The sequence below is a fragment of the Sparus aurata genome, chromosome 9, assembly GCF_900880675.1.
Source record: "Sparus aurata chromosome 9, fSpaAur1.1, whole genome shotgun sequence".
In the NCBI taxonomy this organism is placed as follows: Eukaryota; Metazoa; Chordata; class Actinopteri; order Spariformes; family Sparidae; genus Sparus; species Sparus aurata.
This window is the reverse complement of record NC_044195.1, coordinates 25659061-25683050: the sequence shown is the minus strand read 5'-3', so window position 1 is coordinate 25683050 and position 23990 is coordinate 25659061. Positions and strand designations below refer to the sequence as shown.

General features: G+C 40.0%; 1 protein-coding gene across 2 annotated transcripts in view; it reads right to left on the bottom strand.

The window, feature by feature from the left end:
* thsd7ba (thrombospondin, type I, domain containing 7Ba) overlaps nucleotides 1-23990 on the bottom strand; it is a 169378-nt gene that overhangs the window by 136483 nt on the left and 8905 nt on the right. The gene's annotated exons all lie outside the window — the stretch shown is intronic.

Genomic DNA, 23990 nt, shown 5'->3' with positions numbered 1-23990 from the left:
TTAGCCTGGTCAATTTTGTCACCGAGCTGTGCAGAGAGTTTCGGAGCCAATTATGTTTTTTGGAGAGCTCGCCTCCCGGGACCCTCCGCAGATTCCACCTGTCCTCCGTGGGATATCTGCCATCATGTTATAATAAGTCAGAGTGTTTCACAGACAGTTAGATAATGAAAAGTCTTAAATACCCCTGTCTGATTCGGAGGTAGCTGCTGCTATTTCCCAGTGGGTTGCCCTAAAAAGAACAGGATTTGTCATTATATTTTCAGCTCCTCTCCAATACACTGAGCACGTTACCCAAAAGGAATGCTTGGAAACGACAACACGGCTACGATTATTAATCAGTTTGTCTACTCACACAGCAAAGAATGTTCCCGGATAAAAGACGGAGGAACTCAAAAAACTGAAACCCCAAGGCACTGTGTCTGTTACTGTTAGGAGAAAGGTCACGGGGCTGATAATATGTCATTTCATCATGGAGTCAGGTCAGTGCAAATATTATGCCTGGAAGAGCAATAATTCCAGAAATATGGTCATTATATTGGCCTCCCCGTGACACCAGGTATAAGCTATGGTCATTAAACTCAAAAGGCGTCTTCCTGTTGGGAAGCAGACAATTTCTGACGCGCACAGGAATACAGAGGCCATCATATTACCTCCAAGGCGAAGCTAATAAAAGATCAAACATCACTCCACAAATCCTAATTAAAAGTTCACCTGGCTTCTCTCCTCATAATTAAGTGCTGGGCGTTCGAGGGTAGGAAAATGATGCATGGCGTATCCGACTTGTGTTAATTATGTGCTATGAGTTTCCTGCACATTTACATCCCAAAAACTTGTAGTTTAAGCGTCTTTTCTCGTGTAACACCTTTGCAGTACAAGCCAAAAACAATTTTCAGCAGATCCGGTGAAGGTTGTGTTCTCGTTTCTTTTTGCAGGAATCAATGAAAACGGCTGTCCTCGGGAGGATGGTGAGCATGAACGCCACTCCGGAGAGAAACTGGTGTATAGTATTATTATTATTCATTGTACTATTTGCGCTCTATTTATGCTCTGGCAGATACGAGAGACAAAAGCACCAGACACGTGACTTCAGTTTTCTTCAATCAATGACAAATAAATAGATTTCTTTTCCTTGAGCATAATGACTTTATAATGAAATGCTCTTGAAACACTGTATGGATGCAAAACAATAAACTTCCCAGTGGAAAGCAAGTCTGTAAGGGCCGCCTAGTTTAGTATACCGTGTACACGCTATTGTCTTTTTCCGTTCCCCTTAATGAGTTTGGTCCCTGCACCACCCATGGTCAGTGATAATGACTAGGATGATCTGATTGCCACCAGATTTCTGAGGCTGATGATTTCGTTTTATTCTGAGCAGAGGTGTGCGCCACTCTGGATAAGAGCAAAAGTGCTTCGATCGAGAACATAACGCAAAGTTCAAGTCGGTGAACAAGTGAGAACATTGTTTTTCATTGACAGGTCAATTTTGAGATTTTTGACTTTTTTGCTTCTGTGACATGTCTTGTTTTAATCCAGTGGAAAAAGAAAAAGGTCCAAAATACACATTGAAGTCTTTATTTTAGTTTTTTAGATTTCTGTTCTGGAAATCCAAATGAGCACATATTTAACTGGATATCCTCACTTGCTTATTTTTTAAAACTTGTCGTACAAATTCTCCTTTTTATAATTTTCTTCACAACACTTAAAACAATAACCGAGCTGAGCACAAATCCACTGGAGCCCACAGTGCAGGTTTGTTGAAACATTCTCCTCCTCACAAGAGGATACTGGTTTCTTGATGTTCCACAAAAACACCTGTAACCAACAGGTTAGGAATTTTACATAATCATACATTTTTGTTAAACACACTGTCTGGACTTTTACAATATAGAATGAGAACTAAAAAATGTTTCTTGCCACAGTAATAACGTTTTTATAGACCTGAGAGATAATTTATAAGAGTATTCCTATGGGATTATAACTATAAATACAATGTTGGTTTTAAATATCATCTCATTATTAACACTAAAAATATATCAAATGCTTGTTAGCAATTGATTCGGAACAACTACGATTTTAATAATACGTGTTTAACCATACTAAACATAGTTGTCAGGGAAGTTCGATTGTTATATCTGTTAGATGAAATATTTACCCTTTTCACCATTTTAAGTCTAAAACTGAGAAAAATGTACATCTGCATTTCATCAGTGTGACATACACAAAGCGTAATACTTTCATTCTTGTCTGTACACTGCAGGTTTTCACAAAAGGGTTTGTTCATACTTTATATGACATTCTTTTCCTACAAATATGGTGAACATTATTTTTCTTTATAGGTGTTGACAGTATTTCCTGATTTATGGCGTAGGTCTGGGTCTCTTAATTACGTAACAACCAAAGAATTACAATGATATATTGTTGAGAGGACGAGACATCACCTCTTAATGGATTCTGACAGAGCACAAAAGACTAAATTAAAAAAGACTGGGACACTCATTCAAACTCAATTACAACTCTGTCACGCAGTCGAGAAGATAGCTCGGAAAAAAATAAAAATAAAAAAAGGCTTGTTTCGGATCATGGTGTTTAAAACTGGTTTTGAATCACTGGTGTCGACAGCAGCACACTCTCTGACCTCCGGAGGAGAGGAACAGTGCACAGGGTGTTCGTCTCTCCATCGGGACACACTGAACATTTAGCATCAAGAACACGATGAACTCTGAAACCTTTATGCACGTCACCAAATAGCACTTCACATTATCGTGTAGCTTTGAGATCACTTTGTACTTGGTATTTATTTTGACTGAGTTTGAGTAATGAGATAGCCCTTTGAGCCTTTTTACTTCCTGGTTTGGCCTTCCTGTCTTAAAAGGAACCTAAAAAAGGGTCATTGCATCACTGCATGTTGCTTTGGGGGCAGACTGTGGTGCCGGCAGTATTGACGTAGATATATTGGGTTTCAGTGGTTTTCTAAAACTGAGACTTCTACGCAGCCGTCACCGCAGTCTGGCACCAAAGCAAGATTCGGTGACATAATGACCCTTCCTTCTTTTCTAGATTCCTTGGAGAGAAGCAGGAAGTGCACAACTAATTACCACCTCTGACTGCTGTTCCTCAGCTGTAAGCCAGTGGATTCAGTTAGTTTCTTTCTCACTCACCATCTGTGCATAAAGTTTGTTGTTGGAGCTCAGATTTCCCTGTGTTTAATTTCTTAGTCAAATTGAACACACAAAACACTACGGCTGTTACAGATTTATACTTGGACAAGCTACTACTTGGTTACATTTTGTGTAACTCAAATTTAAATGAGAAGGTGTTGTCCTCCACTTTAACCAAGCTGTGAGTTATAAACTGTTAGGCTTTGTACCTTTTTTCTTGTTAGAACTCAATAAATGTTAAAATTAAATAAAACATAGATTCAGAATTGCCTACGTAAGAAAAACTTTGACTTTTATGTCAACAAAATGAAATGAAACAACCTAGCTTTTTCCAATGTTTAAATTCCTGTTCTGGACAGTTATGCATAGTGCATATTAAACAGGGTAATGCCTGATTGCATTTTGAACACATTGTTTATGGAAAGCTTGCGATAGGAAAAAAAACTGTCTTTATAAACTACCAAAGATTTTTCATGGTGATGTGTGTTGGCTCAGATGTTATCCACCTGTAGTTTCTTCCCATGAATTGTATCATCAAATTAAGCAGGTCTCTTATAAAAATTATTTTCAAGCATCAAAGGTGTCATTCACACTTGAGACACTGGGGACACGTCAGCACCACTTTTGGTTTTAATTTGTTAAAATGTTCTGAAAAAATGTTCAGGTCGTATTACGCTAATTTTCAGGATCATACATTTATGTTGGTGTCCCAGTAGAATAGGTTTACATATTTTAATTAAGAAAAAAAACACAGCATTTTTCTCATATGCTGCAGCATCCCTTTTCACACTGTCTTGAATGCTCCATTTTAGCTACACAGTGAGACATCTAACATCTGTTCAATCTTCGGTGAGAGTTGCATATGCTCATTATATAACGGGCAGGATATATCTAATCAGAGGCAGAGTAGGACGGGTCATGCAGTGCAAGGTAGTGTGATCTAAAATAACAGCGCTAGTGGCAATTGTATGTCTGGTGACTTACTGTGGTGAATATATCGTATTATAAATATATAAAAATGTATGTTTATATAAGGCCTGTTACATAGTGACAGACATAGGTTACAGAAGTAAAGGCTTGACTCCAAACCAGGCTATTCAGGCAGTGCATGAGCAGTGTTTTCTGTGCGAAACTCTCTTTGCCGTGGACTTTTTCAAATTTTCCTTTCACATGACCAAAAATGATACATAACATAACAAAGGAAAGGCAAACCCAAAAAGCATAATACGACCTCTTTAACTAATAGCTGAAAACTACTGACTGACATGTATTGGTGCTGTCTACAGCAGACGTAATAGCATTATTGACTGACACGGTTTTCAAGTCGTGGATGTGATGTATGTGGATAAACTGTTATTTGGTCGGTCAAGGGTATTGCGCATTTAACACTGAATTTCTATGCTATTATCTACAGTGTAGAGCCCGGGCTGTGCCCTTTTGATGGGCTATTATAAAATTTGTTTCCTGCTTGAATATCCACTCTGATCCATCCTTTGCATTGCCTTAAAACATATTGTATGTTGAAGGCCACATCTCCATGTTTCCCCATAATAGCTGTATTAAATGTGAATCGCCTGAAGGTGTAAAAAAAAGCTTCTGTTTACACGTCAAGGCTGTGTTTTGAGTACCATCATTTGTGAGGTGTTTAAAGTCAACTGTTAAACATTTGCAAACACAAAATACAAGCGGGGGACTAAGGATTTCTTATTGTGCGCTCTCATCTCTCGATCATTATTGTTATCCGTAGCATTTTGACATCACCTCTTCTGGGGATTGAGGGGTGAGTTGCTTCTCAACAACTGTTGTACAATTCTGCCTTAAGGACTGAAGGAGTCACTGAAGTTACTGCTTATTAGAGACGGCGGTGCACAACCCTGGCTGACACATGAGGCTGATGCACAGCTTTGGCAACTTTAGAGTTTCTGCCCTAACTAGCTTTCTCAGGCCTCGCTTGATTTGTGATGAGTAGCGTCTTTGGGTACTTCGACTCTGTCATTGAGCCGCCGCTGCCATTCTTCAGCTCGGGCCTCACAATGCCAAAATCAGCCAGTCTGAGAGCGTGATCCCTGATCAAGGAGAGTCCCGCAAGCACCCCTGCAGCAAAGCCCACCAGCACCCTTTTCCCACCGCTGCCTGTTTATCATTACACCAGTGTTCTCTCCCCTAGTTACATCTTATTGAAATGCAACTTTTGCGAGCGCCTCATTTAAATCTCTGTGAACTGCACTCCCACTTGAGTTCCACACAAGTTCAACATTTACAACTTCAGGTTTGGGAAATTCAATAATATTCTTTTTCACAGGATCCAGGGGTTTTGAAGGCTGGATAGATGTAGTCCTAAAGTAAAGTCACTTTGCTGAGATGAATAATTATATGTATATATATATATATATATATATATATATATATATATATATATATATATATATATATATATATATAAACAAAAAAAAACATTTGTGATAACTCTCCCTAAAGACATTAAAGGACTTCTGGATATCTGCAATGTGATATTATTTCAACATGACTGCAATTTCTGGGGGAGGCAAAGTTGGAATTACTCATATTTAAGCAGTAAATAAAATGACTGCAATATCAGCGTGGTTTTAGAGATGATGATGATGGTGATGTGTCAGTCGGTTCACTGGTCGGTCTTTCACTTTGGTCAAGACTGAAATAATCACCAACCACTGTACTGGATGGATGGACATGAAACTAGCATTCCTAAGAGATGAAACCTACTGCCTTTAACGCTCCCCTGATCATCAGGTATGAATTTTTCAATTTGTCAAATACTTTATGTTTTATGACCACAGACCTGCAAAATTCATGACTTCCCCTTCAGAGATTCAGCCACCCTTCCCTCCTCTAGCTTGCATGTTATCCTGCCTCTCTCTCTCTCTCTCCCTCTCGCTCTCTCTCTCTCTCTCTCTCTCTCTTTCTCTCTCTCTGGTGTGTTTGTTTGTCCCTATGTCTGTGTAAATGCTGCGCTGCCTCTACTGTGTTTGTCTCTGTGGACTCTCCTGTTATTTTTCCAAGCTCTCAGTGGTCAGTTGAGGTTGTGAGACTCGGGTTTTATCTATCTGGCGATGCTTGAAGTTGCTCGACATCCTGCTGGATCCATACTGTTGGTATTACTGTCATCAAAAACGTGTGTATGCCGTGATATATCGTTGATCTAGTATTCTTTACTATGAGAGTGATCCCTCTTCTGATGCTCTTACTGACATTTTTACACATAGGACGCTTTTTCTTGGGGGGGGTTTTTACTTATCCGAATCAAGATCTCAAGTTCTAAGATACCGATTGTGCCTATTGTAAAGCCCTTTAATATAAAGTGTGATTTGGCTATATAAATAAAATGGGTTAGGGTAACCCCATTCTCAGCTGTGCTTTGTGTAAATGCTGGCATGCCAACATGCTGGTCGCAGATGTTGAGAATAGTAAAAGGTGACATCCGCGGAACATCTTAATGTTGTAACTGTGAGGATGTTAGCCAGCTTTTGCAGTAAAATTTGAAATGTAATTCAATAAACTTCAGCATGGTTGGGGAAAGTGTCACAGTACTTCAGTAAATGAAAGTAGACATTCTAACCTTAATCAGTCAGGTGGTCGAGTTTTGCAGCTGGTAGGAGATTCAAGATTACAGCATTTTTCAATGACTAATCCCATAAAGTAGCAGATTTGATTTAGACTGAGATGTATCATATGTTTTCATCCAATTACAATTATCAATTATCATCAAAAAGGTGGCTCAAATCCAACCAATAACAGATTGACTAGTGAAAGCAGGACTGATCTAAGGATGTGGGGAGGGGTGGTGGGTCTGATCTGTTTCATGCAGTAACAATGCAACAGCTCTCTTGCAGGGACAGCAGGAACCTTTCCTACTTTAGATATCTGAAATTCTGTTTATTCAACATGGCGTAACATGGCAAATGACTGTTTAAACAAATATATGTTCAACAACAACTTAACTTATGTCCATCTGCTGCTCTGAACCTCTGAATAGCCTGCAGGTTTGAAGGAGGTTTATGTGGAGGTGTGTGTTGAAACCATTAAAATCAACTCTTGGTTTTACTTTAATCGCTATAGTAAACTGAAATACACATTTAAAGACTGACTTTCTCCTCTCCATATTATCCACAAAGTGGTTCACCACATGATGTAAGCGATGGAGGCGACTCTACACCGCCCTTGCTGTACAAAAAATGCATTCCAGTTCAGTCAAAGCTAATGCGAGGCTTCAGCTGTCCGACATAGCCAAATGCAACCAACCAATATTTATCTGATAATTATCTTGTGAGCTCTAAATAATTACCGTGGGTAAGTGATAGTTTATTTTGCCTGAAAATTATAGCATAGATGTATTAGTTCACTCTTGTGGAATTTATTACATTTGCCCCATTAAGGAAACGGCCCTCTCTCACCTCATGAGTACAGCAGATTGCAGAAAGAAAAAGCCCACAGTGTGATTAAGAAGTCACTCACAAAACATTATTAAACGGCCGTGCTAAACAAAAAAAAAAAAAAAAAAACGAGGATGAAAGCCAAGCATTAGCAGAATTAATGAATTTGGTTTGTTGTGCCCACTGAGCCCGACAGGTCGATCCAGCTCTCCCTCTTCTCTCAACAACAAAGAATGATATAGCTGCTCATCCCAGGGCAGTGGAAATAAACAAGAGGTAAGAAAAAAAAAAATGACATGCTACACAGACACAACTGGATGGCTCGTTGTAGTCACAAATAAACCCCTTAATGCAAATTAAAATAATGCGGCAGGAAATCTCTCAACAACACAGTCATAGAATCAGTCGCATCTGGGATATACATTGCTAAAGTCATCCACGTTCACAAAAGCCAGCCCTGGTTAATTGCTAATGCACCATAAGTCATTACATTTCAGTATGTATATCAGTTATATAATCAAATTCCCAATATGGAATACAGAATAAGGCAGGAAGTGCCCCTTTCTCAAATCACAGTCCATTGCAGCTACTGTCAGTGGAGTTTCATGACTCCGTCTATAATTGTTACACAGCAGCGAGTAAGATAGAAGTCCTGACACCGCTGACAACTTCTGTCTTCGAAAGCGTGAAAATAGAAATTTATACTGGTGTCCTCAGAATACGATTCTGATGGTCTGATGATGATCTGAGGTCGGGGGGCTCAATTCCCCTGCACACCCGGGGCAAACACACATAGGTCATTTTAATTATTTTGGCTGATTGGACCTCTGCTCAGGGCTGTGTGAACTGTAGGTGTGTACTGTAGGCGTGTGCTTAACGTCTGCCTGACTCTTCTGTTAGCTTTGTTAACAGTTCGGTCGGGACGAATTATGTATGTACACATTGGGTTTCTCTCCCCATCGATTTCCTTCAAACTGTACTTAAACACGCAAATCGCAAAGCCCCGCAATGTTCAGCCATTCTGGGAAAGTAGCTGGGATTGACCTCCCATTCAAGAAATATTGATTGCCTATATTCTTGTTTATTTAACTGATAGAGGAATAATATAAGCAGCAGAGAAAGGTTAATGCTGCAAGCACAGGGATGGAATTTAAAGAGAGAACAGTGTGAGAAACTCTGACTTTGTCGGTCCGACAGCAACATTATGATGCACATGGAGTCCGGTAAGTTCATGCGACACCAGCGTAGCTCCATCCAAAATCAACCCTGAGCAGAAGCCTAATCAGCCATAAGTGAAAACACCTGTGACTGTGTGCAGGGACGAGTTAACAATCATTTTCCGCAGTAAGTGAAAGAACACTGTCAAAAAAGTTGTTGGTTTTAACTTTAAAAGCTTAAGTTGATTGAATCCGAGAAGGACATTTAAGGTAATTAACATCTAAACTTGATGTAAATAATATTACAAAAAGCCAATGATTCCTTCCAGTTGAATTCTTGTTGTTCTTGTGAACACAATATTTCAATTTCTAACTGAAATCAGTCAAACAGTGCACACTTGGATGACTGCTAACATGCTGATAGTTTTCCTTTAATATTTATTTTAAGTACATTCACAGCTCCATCATTTCAGGTCAAAAAATTTGTCAAACTGTGTTTTTTAATGTCATTTTAAATTATATCATCCTTATAACTTTGGTCAAGTAGATGAGAAAAGATTAGTTGATTCCACATGACTTTATAGAGTCAAGTCCTGGTCATCAGTCAGTTTATGTGCGTCAAAATCATTTTCAGCTACAGTTTGCAAAAGATTTTGGTTTCAGTAAAATGTCAGTCAAGTAAACGCGTCTCGTGACGTGGTGTAAGTGATTCATACTGTCCGTACTTTATAATTCAAACACAAAACAGAGCTAGGTGTTAGCATGCTAACCCCAGTAGACATCTCCGCAGCACAATACATAGAAATCATATGTTGCCCCTTTAAAATATGTAAACATGCTCTAGTTACTCTATGGGCAGATATTGTGGGGAAAACAATTAAAACAGTGTTAGTGAACATTCTACTGAGACATAACTATCAAGATGTTGCAACCAGATGTGTTAATTTAAACCATTCCCCCTTTATGATGATAAACCACCCAGTCTATGCAGCATTACGTTTCCCCCAAAATGAAATTGCTGTTGCAAATTGGTCATTTTTTACCAGCTACAGCGGATTGGCAGAGGGCAACTCAGCAAAGTCATCCAGATAACTCTCTACATCTGCATCTTGGAGCAGAGCCCAGATCTTGTATATACGCACGTTTCTCAAACCTGATCTTTTTTTTCTTTAAATGAGCTACATTATTCAAAACCTATGTTTTGCATTGGCTACTGCATTAACAGCGGTAGGATGACTCCCCTGCAATCTCGTCCTCGCAGCCCCTCTTTTCCACTCTTCCTCTGCTCCGACTAGTCTGCGTTTCAGCACAGCGGTTGATCAAAGGGTAAAATAAAACAAGAGCTCTTGATAGACAGCGCTCTACAATCAGAAAATGACTCATGTGGGAGTTTTTTCTTTTTTCTCAGGTAAGAATGAAATCCATTTGCTTTCACCCCGCTGTCTCTCTGGTGTGTTCCCCACTGGGTCAAATACACAGTAAACAGAGTAGGCTATTTTAACTGGTCTCTGTAGAGGCTCGCTGCTCAAACACAGAGAGCTTTATTAACATTTTCCCGTTTCTTTCTTTTTTCCCCCCTCTTTACCGCGGGTAGTGCATCGGTAAAGGAGTTCCCATCCTCCATTATTCAGAGATCTTTTTAAATGAAGTGAAACAACCACCCCGGGAAACAAATATCGTGCCATTAGTTATCAAACACAAAGGAGGATATAGTGATAGAAATGGAGTGGAACTTTGCGAGAAGAAATGAGAAATCTTATCAGTCGGTAACCTATTTACTTCCAGCGCCGTCTTGCAGTAGGGGGTATAAGCACTTTTGCTGACAGAGACAGAGCACTCCAGCATGGAGAGCAGCTTGTCAAGGAAACTGCACCATGAAGAAGATGAACACAAAAGAGGTCTTTTTCTTTAAGCCATTTTTAGCATTTAGGTTTGAGCTCCCCCTGTATTTTTATGCAGCTTCTCCCTCTCTCCAGACTCTTACTGACTCAGTGTGGCTGAGACCTTCAGGCTTAAGAGTTTCTTTTGTAAAGCTAAGAGGAGTTCATCTCATTAAAACTACTGTAATTACAACAGGCCTGTTATGTTTTGTTAGAGCGGCAAATAGCCTTTTTTTTTTTACAAACTACAATTACAACGAAACGCTTCCTCCGCAGAGAGCATTTATAGAGCGTATTAAGAGGTGGCACAAAAGTGAGGCGCGGAATGATAGAGTAATAATGCTATGTGACACTGAGGCTTAATTTATTTTGTAGTGTGCAACAGAGGATGTTGAATGCTTTGTCCGTTCATTTCATGCAGTGACAAATTACTTTTACGGCCTTTTTATGTGCCTGACCTTCACACGGGCATGTATAACACGAAGGAGTACAAGGTCGCGAGCATCGGCCTCCAAAACTCAGCACTCCAAACTTCTAGTGAGGCGACAGGAAATGCTCCTGTCTGGCTCTCCTACTGATATCTTTGCAGTCAGGGCCAGTTTGCAGCAGTGGAACAGGAGAAGCTCCAGTCAGCAGGTTTGTCTAATTAGCATTAAAGGAGTAAAGCTTTACATTTCAGTATTGTGATTTTTTTTTTTTTTTTTTTTGGTTCAACTATGTTCCTAAAATTCATTCTGAATAACTCATTTGCTTGGGTTTCTTTTCAACCATCTAAAATCGTAGAAATCAACCGTCCCTGATTGATCTGGTGGGTTTCGATTCACGCTGTCAGCAACACCACAGAGACACTGAGACAATATTCAACAGACGTCAGTGTGGTTGATGGGGCACACATATCATAACTCGACACAGTGTACAAGCTGTATTTGTTTCTGGTAACACTCTCTATAGGGAATCATGGGAACAGTCATAGTTAATTATAATGCATTCATAATGCTTTACGACTGCACTCTCTGTCAACAGTCATAAAACACTCTGGACGTGACTCGCAATGAATAATAATAAGACTCACAATAAGAAGTTCGACGGGTCAAGAGTTATGGAGTTATAAACTAAGTTTGATGCGACAAGCATCCGTCTAACATTCTCACTTACGTTACACAATGCGAGTTACGTTCCTTACTTAGTTTCATGATGTAGGTTACAAGACTGAATGTAGTTATTGTGACCATGTGTATGATGTTTTACCCGAGCTAACCAAGTAGTGTTTAGGTGACAGTTTGACGATGTTAATATCAGTCCAAAAGTCATAATATGTGAACTCTCTATCAGCAACCTTTATTTTGAAAGTCTAACCAGACGTTGCATAGTAGCTATTGTTGCTAACTTGTCTGCAAAGAACTTTGTTGTACAAAATCGATACTGGAGGGGTAAATAGAGCGTGTTTTCTTTTTTACTTTGATACAATACCTTAAAATATTGTTATTAGATACCATGTTCGATATCTTTGGGAAAAAAAAAAAACATTTTACCAGGGGTGTTTACTGTATGTTAAGCACACCAGTATTTCAGGTAAAGTACTGTACTCCTGACCACAGTCAGAAGACTGGGAGGAGGCCGGCCTACGTCGACCCTGCAGAGTGTGTCGACTCTGTCAGAGAGAAGAGAAAGGTGAGACAGAGCAGCTGGTATCAGTATCGATTCTGTGGAGAATTAGTATCACCATATACTTTTTTGATGGGTTGGGAGTGAGTACGTGTTGAAACTAGAGGTGACTGATGGGGCTTATAACACTGTATAACTACCCAATGCATACATCCACAATCACCTGTATTAACGACCTTTCGCGTGCCACAACAATCCATGCAGTACCATTTGTTGTCATTGTGGTGCATAACACCGAACGCTTCATCATAATGTTTCTTCCTTGTTGGTAAGTGAAGTATAATGCATCTTCATCCATGTAAAAGATATTTTGCTGCTGTAAATGATATCTTATGATACTGCATGAACTATAGTAGCATACAAAAAGACCTGAGTGCGGTTAATTGTTGCAGTGTGTTAACTGAACTTGTTAATTTTTACTATTAAAATCAATAAAATGCTTTGTGAACCATTTATTAAGCAATTGTTTTTGTAAAGTTGCAACTGATGTTAATAATACTTTGTAATTGGTTAATAAATGGTTGATAAAACCTTCAATTGTTTGTTATATTGTCTATTAACTAACAACTGTAGTTAAAAAAAAACTATTACCTAAGTTTTTAGTGATGCTTATCATGCAGTGTTCCTGAAAAGCATTTACGTTGTTTATAAGTTCATTGGTAAAGAATTATGAATGCATCATAATACCATAATGCACTATAGATGCAGTCTTCATAGAAGTGTTAACATGTCGCTTCATGTGAAAGTGGAGGAATGCAATGGGTGTCTAAACAAATAAACCACAAATTGACATTGTTTTAATCAGAAGCCATCCTTCTAATGAATTTAAGAAAGATGTATTAAGGAAACTCTTCTGCACACGAGTGGCTCAAACAAAATTAGAGGAGATGTCTTTCACGCACTGCAGTATTATCATTAATTGAAGCCGTGGGAGTCGTTCCGTAATGAGACAAACCTTTTATCTTTGATTCCCATCATTTACACAATGGCACTTCAGGCCCCTTTTTTTTTTTTTTTTTTTTTTCCCCAGCAGCAACAGGAGCTCTTTATAATTATTTCTCTCCCGAAGTTACAAACTTGTCACGGCTCTGCGTCTTTCCACTATGCTTCTTCCAAGCCTCTAATGGGAGAAATTGAACTGTGGGAGATTTGACCAGAATAGAGGCGTTTTGTATGAGGGCAACGTGAAAGCCCCCATGCTGCTTGAAAAGGGACTTCTGAGAGGAGAGCTGCTCTGAAAGCGAACTCCAGCATGAGGATATTCTCATTGGATTAGGGATCCGACTGCTAGGAATCTCCCGCCTCGTGGGCTCTCTGGAGAATTTAGCCGCCAGCTTTTATGACAACCTCAATCAGTCCCCTGCCAGTGAGACAGGGAGGGGGGACACAAGTTCAAAATGAGATCTCAATTGCATAATCAATGTAAAGGGCTTCTGAAGAGAAACATCAAATGTTGTCAAGGTCGCTCAGATAGCTGGCATACACGCTCTGCCATTGCAAATATGCTGCTCTCGATGCTGATCACATTTAAATTAGACAAAGCAGAGACTCCGTTTGTCATTCACTTTTATTGTTCGTGGGGTTTTTGTCAATGCTATGCCCAAGGCACTATTTGGAAAATGCAGAGTAGATTTGACATTTAAAACAGCTCGAGATATAGAATATCTAATTGGAGCTTTGGATCAATAGTCAACTTTGAATTTTATTCACCTTGATCCTAATCAGGCTGACTCGCTAGTAGTAGATCCGGCCAACCCAGGGGAGATATGCGTGGAGGCGGATGAAGAAAAAAAAAAAGAAAAGAAATCACATTCCTTTATTTCAGATTTTAATGAGACAGCATTTGTGCACATTTGCAGGAATTTGCTGAATCGAAATGCCACGATGCATAATTTAAACTATATGGATGGAAAAAGAAAAAAAACATCTTGAGAGCTTTACTGTGTTTACAAAAGGAAAACACTTAAATCAAGAGTGTGTCATAACAAATGGTTGAGCGAGGAAAAAGGTTGCGTGTAAGTTTTCTATAAAAAAAAACGCCTCAGAAGTACTTCAGTCGTGGTGAAGTCGTTGGTTTTGTCATGATTTTAAAGAAAGCTCAGGTGTCTCTTTGGTGTGAAGACCGAGCAAGATGTTTTTTTGTTTTTTTTACTATCGACAGAAATGTCCCTTTCCTAGAAAAGGAGACTTCTGATTTTACTCTCAGAACTTTGAGAACAAAGTAGGAATATTTAGTTTTTGCAGCGTCCCTAATCGTCCTCAGTACCTTTTACAGGTCTTGTATTCCGTACTTAAAACTGAATATCTGAGATTAAAATCTTCTGATTCATATTTTTAATCTCAAAATTCTGAAAAAAAGTCAAGAAAAAAGTGAAGAAACAATTTTTTTTTTACTGTGGCCCTTATCCTCTTCTGTACCTCCGTCAGGTCTTTGTGGTAAATGTGTTTATGTCTGTACTTAAAGCCGCCCCAGAGGGAAGTAAAGGAAATACAACACACAGCTGCAAAACAGTTTGTTTGTCTTATCACTAACACTGAAACCACCGTCATTACAGCGTCATTTATGATTTCCTCACTCTCTGAAAGTTTTTATTCCCTTCAGATGTGCGTCTGATGAGCAGAATCGTTGCCGATCTCAGACCAGCGCTTGTGCAGCAATTACATTCTCACCCCTCAAGTCAGAGAGAGGCCGACTTAATGAGAGGGAACTGCGTGATTACTGATGTGTGGTTGCGGGCAAAAAAAAACAAAAAAACATGTTGAGGCTTATCTGCCAATTCAATTAAAACACTCCGAAGATGGAACTCAATATTAATATCACTTGCAGCTTTGTCTTTGCTAATTTGTTTTTCATATTTGCTGCCTCTAAGGGTTAAATGACTGTGATTTTATGCTGTGATAAGGATGTTGCAGAGGTTTAGAAACATAGAGAGCAGCGGCAGCTTTCTATCCTGAATTGTTGCTTATTTACCTTGAAAGCTCTCCATACGCAGCAGAAGAAATCTCACTTTGACGGGGATACACAGCCGTTGTCAGACTCCTCACAACACCAGGGCCCACAGGACAAATCACGGCAGCCGTCACCATTGCGATTACACGGAAATAAAGCGCGCGTTCCAAAAAGTAAGCAAAACAAGCCACGTCCTATTAAAACTACAGAAACATAAAATCAGACTGACAGATGACTGACTTAATGTTAACCCTGTTATACAAGTATCATATTACACTCCACACAATATATTTTTTGCCTATGGAACTATGGGGGTCATAGAAACGAAACGAAACCTTTGAGGCCTGCTGTAAAACTGTAAGCTACCATCACCATGAAATCACTGAACAAAAAACAATTTGAAAGCAAGAACCATTTTCTGATTTAGCAATGCAATGTGTGCAAGGAAACACACACACATATACACACCCCTCAAGAAACGTGAAGATTATGTTAACACATATTAACTGAAATTTTCCATGGAAAAGCCATGGAGACCTCACGTGACTTGTAATGAAAGTTTAAAGTGTGAACGATGGCTGGGTCACCTTGGTCTTTGTCAAAACAAAACTCTATGGACAAGTTCTTTTTAAGAGGCCACACAATGAGAAAGTCTAGACATCGAGTCAAAAACCTGAGCACCGACGCCGGGATGGCTCTTCCACCCTCCAGCACCTCGAAACCAAAACCGACAGTCTCGACCCTCCGCTGTAATTGCTAAGGACCTATCCATCATGGCCTTGAACTAGGCTCTTGTTTTCCCTTTTCTTTGTGTCCCAGTGTTTGTCTCTCTTTTCTCGTCTTTAGTTGTGTGTCTCTGGCCGTGGCTATCCAACTCGTCTCTCCTGGCCTAGCCTCCACTCCTCCTCATGTTTGCATCAGTTCGCCTGTTTCCTCATCAGCTCACCAGCCTGCGGTATCTGAAGCTCAGCTCTTCAGCCACTCACCGAAGTGTTTAGCCTACTCCAGTAAACGGTAGAGATGAAAAGACCTCGTGGTGCTTTTTGCTTGCGTTTTGTTTCCTTGTGTTTTTGACCTTCACTGACTGAATAGCTTCAATGCTCCGGCTTCACATCTAATCCAGCCTGCCTGTCTACAGATCTACATCTCTACTGAGGCGCCCACCACCTGCATCACCTCAACCCATTAATCCTGTCTCGCCTTGCAATGAACTCCGTTCAACTTCTCATCAGAATCCCAGTTCTGCCTGACGTTCTTTGGTTATCACACTATTAGCAATGGCCGAACACTGCCGACGTTTAACACAGACTCGGAAAAAATCCCAAAACTCGAGGTGGTGCCACAGACATTGCTGCGACAGTTGTGCTATAATGTGTCTGTGGAATTTGATGCTGCAATTAGTGAGGAACTAAAGTTGCAGCTCGCCTTCGCCACCTTGATTTCTTGACACTATCACATGTCCAAAACCAGAAACCCTGCCATCGATGCAATGTTTAAGATTTAGGCATAACAGTTAACAGATACTAAGAATAATGGGATCTCATAATGAAGAGTTATAAACTGTTGGTTCATCTACATTTCACTTTTTGCCATGGTTCCACCTTATATCGGCAAGGCCCAGTTAAATGAATATTTCTGGCTACACTTCTGCATTCTTTGAAAGTCTTTCACCCGCAAAGAAAGTTTACATTATGTCAAAATGTATAGATAAGTTGTGGCTACTGAATAAAACCATATAAACCATGAAGGCTATAGGTAATTCCAGTGCACTTAATTATAACGAGGTCGCTGTGAGCTGCAAATTCTTACTGTCAAATGAGAAACTGAATCGTCAAACAAATAAAAAACGTGCCAACTTAACTCAACTTGTTAAGGCAGCACTGACACTCGTGTCTTTCAATTGAACCTGTGGTCCCGACTTTGATGGAGAACTCTTCATCAGTTAAACAAGCAAACCCGAGGAGGGACTCTCAGGTTAGCATCTTCTGCAGCCAGATGGGACGTCCCATCACTGGGATTGGAGCAGATGTTAAGGGCCCGATGACGTTGTCTGTTCATTAGCCTTGCTTATGTTGCGCTCAGGGCTGCAGATGGTGCAAGATTTCAAACTGTTTCCTATTACTGTCAAAATGTCATTCTGTAATAGCTGCAAACTTTGTGCCACATGAATGCTTTATCTTACTTAAATAGTTTTCTTACTGAACTACAAGTTGTACAGCAAAATGGTTCTTTGTCTTCCAATGAGTTTGGTTGTTTGGGAAACAAAAGTTCATAAACAGGATATTTTCTAGATGCTATAAGTCACTGCTGCTTTTTTTACTCCAGTCTTGGATAGTCAACTTCTTGCATGGGTGCTAAAGGTGAATTGTAATGCACATTGGTTCAGCTGTTCGTATTGTAAACTAAGTTTCCATTACAAAGAACTTGTGGTACAGATTCTGACTTTTGTTATGAAGTCACTTGACTCGCTCAGGGGAATGTGACGGCACTGAGAAACCTGAGTCCAGTGCCTCCAAAAGTGGGGAGTGTGGGCCAAAGCCGTCCCACCATAAGGTTAAAAATAATGGAGACATTCAACAATTTACTCAAATTAGCAACAGAATTCGAAGTGTCATGTTTAAGAGGTATCTAATGACCCTGGCCTGTCCAGGTCCAAAGCTCCCGTGCTAGCAGTGTAAGCACCTACACCTTCCCGGTCCTTCAGGCTCACAGTCCAGGCCATTAGCTCCACCACTACCTGAGTAAAGTAGCTTATGCTATTGTTAGCAGCATTTAGCACTAACTCTGGTGAAAACTGCCCCCTTTTTGTTCTACTTATGAATTCAACAGGTAGAATTTTTTTTTACAAATTGCACCTTTGAATAAAAATTGTAATAATTATGATATCAATGTCTGTTTATGCTGTTTTATCTTGTAGGAAAAAACGCTCTTTAATAATGCAGAATCCCCGATGAATCTTTCATTTTCACAATCCGAGAACAGCGGGCAGAGTGACACTTTGAAGTCAGTTGGGATCCTTGTACCGTTTTGCATTTTAAAAATGCTCCACAGTAGGTGTTTGCTTTTGGGCCAGACCCTGCTGTTAAGTTTCACTTTTGGCCATTCAAAAGAGGACGTTTTGGCACCCCTGCCATCGACTTTGTTCAAACCGCAGACAAATGAGATTTGCTTCTCAAATCAGATCTTTCACACAGACTGTCCGCACTGTTATTTGCAAGTGATCTGATCAGATCTGTGTGTCCAGACATCGACAACCTATCCGCATGGGCTGCTGTGGTAATGACATCATTGACTGCGTACACGGGTGACGTGGCTTTCCAACATGTAAGCATGAGAATTGGAGATCCATCATCGCACCCTCTAAACAATCACGGTGCAGAAATCCTAGTAGCAGAATTGATCCGGCTCAGCTGCCCCGATGCACTTCTGTCACTTTAGATAGAACGTCATCGCTGTTCTGTCATGGTACGGGTGACTCAAAAGACCCTGTGAAATCTGCAGTCAGAGTCAGGACTGAGAGACAACGGACAAAATCTGATTGGAATCTCATTTCAAACCACCTCCAAATGTATCTTCAATGTGCAAACGTCGCATTTCATGTCGTTTTTTTTTTGCTGTCTCGCCATTCTCAATGAAACTCAGTTAGTTAACAACTGTATTGTGGGCTCTATTGATCAATCGAAAATGAGGGTCTGAGGAAAAGGAAAGTTTGCTTCTTCACAGTTCTGCTCCCACTTATATTCAGGAAAATGTTATTGTGGTGAAAAAGTTTTACTTTCCATCCACATCAAGTCTGTCATCAAGTTTGGAGAGCATCTTTGAAAAGTGCGTTTTGAGGTGTGAAAAAAAAGCCCAATGTGCATAGCAGGCGGAAATAGAGAGGAGGAGATGTGTTTTTTTGTAAATTAAGCTGGTTTATACTGTGCACTTGTCCTTCATAAGATATTTCCATGACAAAGCTCAAAACAGGATTGTGAGGATGGCAGTGTAGTGAGACGAGAGGGAAGAACATCACTCACAGCTATAGGTTGTTATCCGACATCGGACTGAGACAGATATGAAAATAATCACATCTGGATAACAGCTCACAGTTAAAACATGGGTTCTTTGCAACTTCCAGACTCATGCACACGGTGAGGGAGGGCTGTGTTCTCGTGTTAGCGCTTGCATACGCCAGACTTGATTTGCATTCAGCTCCACGAGAGTAATCAGTTATGGCAGCGTTGTAAACACATTCTCCGATTTCCTACAATAACCTGTTCTCCATTCAGCGTGTCATTTGTTATTTACAGCTGATCAGCTCTGTGAGGGGGTCTCTAAACCTACAGCACCGGTCACACGAGACCTACGTTTATGATTTATTGTTTGTGATATTCTCTGTTGCTTCACCTCAAGTCTCACATTTCAAGTGGACACACCTCCGGGCCAGTTCTGTACATAACAATTACTCTGCACAGTCACGCTCCGAAGAGGAAGGAGCCTGTTGGATCTGGAGATTCCTTCATTTTTTCCCCCAGCACCGCCGTCATAACAAGTATGGCTACCTTTATAGAACTAGTCTATCATCCGCTGTGTCCAATATTGACTGTGACAGTAACATCTGACGGGGTGGTGCAGTCAAGTGGTTAAAGAACGTATTTGACCTATGTGATTTCTTATTTTATTTTTTATTTTTTGTATTCGTTGTCACCATGAAGAACAGCCCATTCTAAATTATTCAGTGCCATCTGGTTTTAATATGAAATTGTGGTAGACTCCATCCCTGCACAGTGCCTCCTTTGAGCTTATTTCTCAGAAACAACAGAAGCTCACTGCAGCAGCGATGTTTGATTCAAGCTTTGATGGCGCAACAGTGTGGTGAAATTGCAAATAAACACACTCAGACCCTGAAATGAAATGTAAATGTTGCCTGACTGTATCACTGCACGCTATTGGTTTATATTTTCTTACAGTCACAATGCCCCCTGGGAAAGACGGCGTCCTGGTGCTTCATCCTCCCGTGAGCTCATTGAATAATACAGCCGGAGCCGAGATCACTCTCATTAAGGAAAAACCTTTTATTGATTTCTCAATCTTTTGAAAATCATTGCCCGTCAGCTCTTAAAGCTCGAAGTTCCCACGTAATGTAAATGAACAATAGACTGCTTAATTATTCAGTCCTGCGGAGAACCAGGATTTGGCAGGATTTATCAAAACAGCTACTCATGTGGTTTTATTTCAATAGCCAAAAAGGAAATATAAATGAAACAATTCAAATGAGGACATACATTCGCTGCTTTAATATAAATGCATTGCTTTAATCATAGCACTCTCTGCAGTCTTAATCCTGTACACAGTCTTCAATGTATTGTTAAATTGTTTCTGAATATCACATTTTCCTCTTCAGAGATAAAGAAACCTCACTCCACTGAACCCGTTGGATTCCCTTGTCAAAAAAAAAAAAGAAATTAAAAAGGTTTTTTTCTTTCCTTTTTTTGTTTTTTGGAAAAAAAAGAAGCTTTGATGCACAATACACCCCATCTGGGATGAGCTCTTGTATCTAAGAATAAAGCGGTTCTCCTCCTGTTGGTTAAACTAGGCTGTGAAAACACACAAATAACTTCTGATAGGTGCATCTCGGCATTTTAAAGGTCCTTTATAGAGAAAAATTACACTCCTCTCAAAGGTGACAAATGGAAACCTGGGAGAGGAGTTCTTACGTCTCCCCTCAACTTAAGCTGACACAGGAAGAGCATGGTGGCCTCCTGTGCTGCGTTTAAATGCAGACGCGTATGGAAGTCGGAATCCAATTTAAAAGCTCTGTTTTGGAGGATATCAGCATTCTGAAGCTCACAGGGCTGCATGTTATCTCTTGAATTTCAAAAGCAAAATTGAAGAGGCAACCGCTGGAGTTTGCAGACGCTCACTTGTCTGCAAATATATTTGAAAAATCAATTTCCTCAACACATAAACTAATTATATGCCATCTACAGCAGTGCAACAACACTGACATAAAAAAATACAACAGAACATCGTGCTCTCCCAGTCGACAGCTCTGATGTGTTGTGAGGGTATTTACAGTAGGAACCGATTTTCTGTCACATTTTTCACACACAGAATTTCACGTCGGAAATAAAAATAGATAACCAACTTAACTGTCAGAACAAATGTTGGCAATGTACAATTCTGAGGAGAGATTGGTAAGATTGATTTTAGATTTTTTGTTGTTACAATACTGCGTTCATGGTTAGCTTAGGTCTAGGCACACAAACTACTTATCACCACTAACAACAGCTGAAAATTCTCCCGACCTCTGGTCAAACATATTCAATGGTGTAACTCTGAGAAATGTTGAAACACTGACTTTCATGTGCCAAGCTGCAGACCAGCGTTCAAGACAGTCTATCTGATATCATCATTTGGCGTCATTCTCAGCATTTCATGACTCATGCTGTTCCAAGACAGCATTGCAACTGGCCAATCACAATGCTGTGATGTCATGGCTTTGTGACTCTTTTCGGTTTTCTGTCGGTCTTTGTCTTTGGTTAGGTTTAGGCAGAAAAATATCAGCCAAGTTGCCAGGATCTTACGTTAGCATTTAACGTGTATGCAACCCACAGTAACCAGAGCAAGAGCACAGCATAGTGGCATGAGAGAAATAGAAAATTCAGCTGAAACAAATATAAAGTTATAACATAGAGAAAAGTCCAAGTTTTTTGTTTACTTATCTGTGGATTTGCAGAAATGTACTAAGCTAACATTTATTTTGACAATTGGATTGAACAATTCTTTGATTAGGTTCAGTAAACCATGGTTTGGGAGCAAAAGACACCCTTTCACAATGTTAAACACAAGTTATAAAAGATAACTTCTCCCATGTGTGTATTTTGCCAGTTTTTCCAAGTCGCAAAGCTGCCTCATGCGTGAAAAATGTGATTGGTCGGCTCCAATGATGGTCCTGAAGTAACATTAATCATGATGTTCCGGGAACAATACCAACCCTGGCAATATCACATTGTGCCATGAAAGTCAGCCCATTGACATGTAATGTGAAAATGATATGACGCGTGTTGTAGGAATGGTTGATAAGATATGTACAAGTGTAAATGTATCCGCAGTTTACAGAAATGCAAAATGCCAACATTTTATCACGGCCACACGGCTGAGACATTTCCACCATCTGTGGTCGACAATGATAAGCCTCACAAGCATACATGGTAGTTTTAAACTCCCATTACTATCTCATAGTTTGTTCCTTTTAGTGTGCTGTGAGTTGATGATAAATGTGCACCTTCCCGTTACAAGAGAGCAAGCATGGCTGTTTAAAAGTGACTGCCTTTGTACACTCACTTTTTAAATAATTAAATAATAGCCCCATTAGCTGCAGTGTTTCAGCGCTATATTCTGCTCTCTGAGACGCTGATGAAGGTCAAGCTTAAATGGCTCCGGCTCTCTGTTTGAGCCAGAGACTCCCGGCTTAGCCACAGCTCTGGGAACTGTCTCACACAAAAGATTTACCCCACAATGCTGCTGGCCTAGATAGACCCACCAAACACACAATAGGGTGGCTGTGCATAATTTAGAGCACATCTTTCCTGCATTGACAAGTCAGGAATTAAAAAGGAGCCTGTCAGCCAATTTATGTATTTAAATAGGCCTATATTATGTCCCTGGTGGACACGGGGAAGTTAAATCAATATTTGCCGAAATGAGTGTAATACTTGTGATATAAAGCCTGGAGCAGCTGTAGAAACAGTGGATGTCAGACAGATCTGTGTCCAAGAGCAATTTCTGCTCATCTCACACCAAACTCTACCAAAAAACCCGTCGTACTGTAACTCAACACATTTTTATTTTACAGCTGACTGTTCTTAGACTGAAGTTCCCGCTGTAAGAATTAACTTCAAAGCATTGCGATACCGAAATGTTACAGTCCCTCAGTTTTCCCTCGAGTCAAACAGACATTAGGAGGATATATTCAGAGGTGAGAGGCATGTTAAGTTTGAGATTTCCTTTCTTGTTTCCAAAGTGGTTTTCATATCCAGTTAAGCAACAACTCATAAGCCATCTTAGCCCTGCAAGGATGTCAAATCCTCACACTTGGTGTCCCGGTTACATCCCTTTTGAACATACGCTCTTTCAAGTGAAATTAATCAATCTCTTTATCACTTGGGCAGTGTCATTACCCAACCGCAGAGTGAGAAATGAAAGTGCTAATCGCACAGCAAGTGAGGCTTTTGTGTGGGAAGGCCAAGTTTTCCTCCTCAAGCTGCTTTGGAAATGTGTTTTCAATTGAATTTGTTAAGCGAGTGAAGGATTGCGCTCCAATTGTACCTACAGGATGAATCTTGAGATTACCTCAAATTCCCTTTATATGGGGGCTGAGGTAAGACGTGACCTTTTCATACAGTGTTCAAAAGGTTCACTCATGAATATGATAAATGTTGGTTTTTATAAAATACTGCATGGATGCATTAGAAAAAGCTTAATAATCAATTCATTTATACTCAACATTCATACAACATTACATATATGTACTGTTTGCAGCACGCTGTTCATTAAAAGCACTTCATCAGATATAACCAAGGCAATAAATCCTCGACATACCAGGACATGATTATTTACTGTGCACCGATGTCTCATTAACCTTGTCACGTTACCACTACATACACATCATTATGGCTCCAGTTGTCACCAGGGGGCTGTGGATGGATAGTCCATCACAAATAAGGCATTATTATGCTAACTGGCCGGGTGTAAGACCCCTAGGCTTGATGGCGTCCACCAACCTG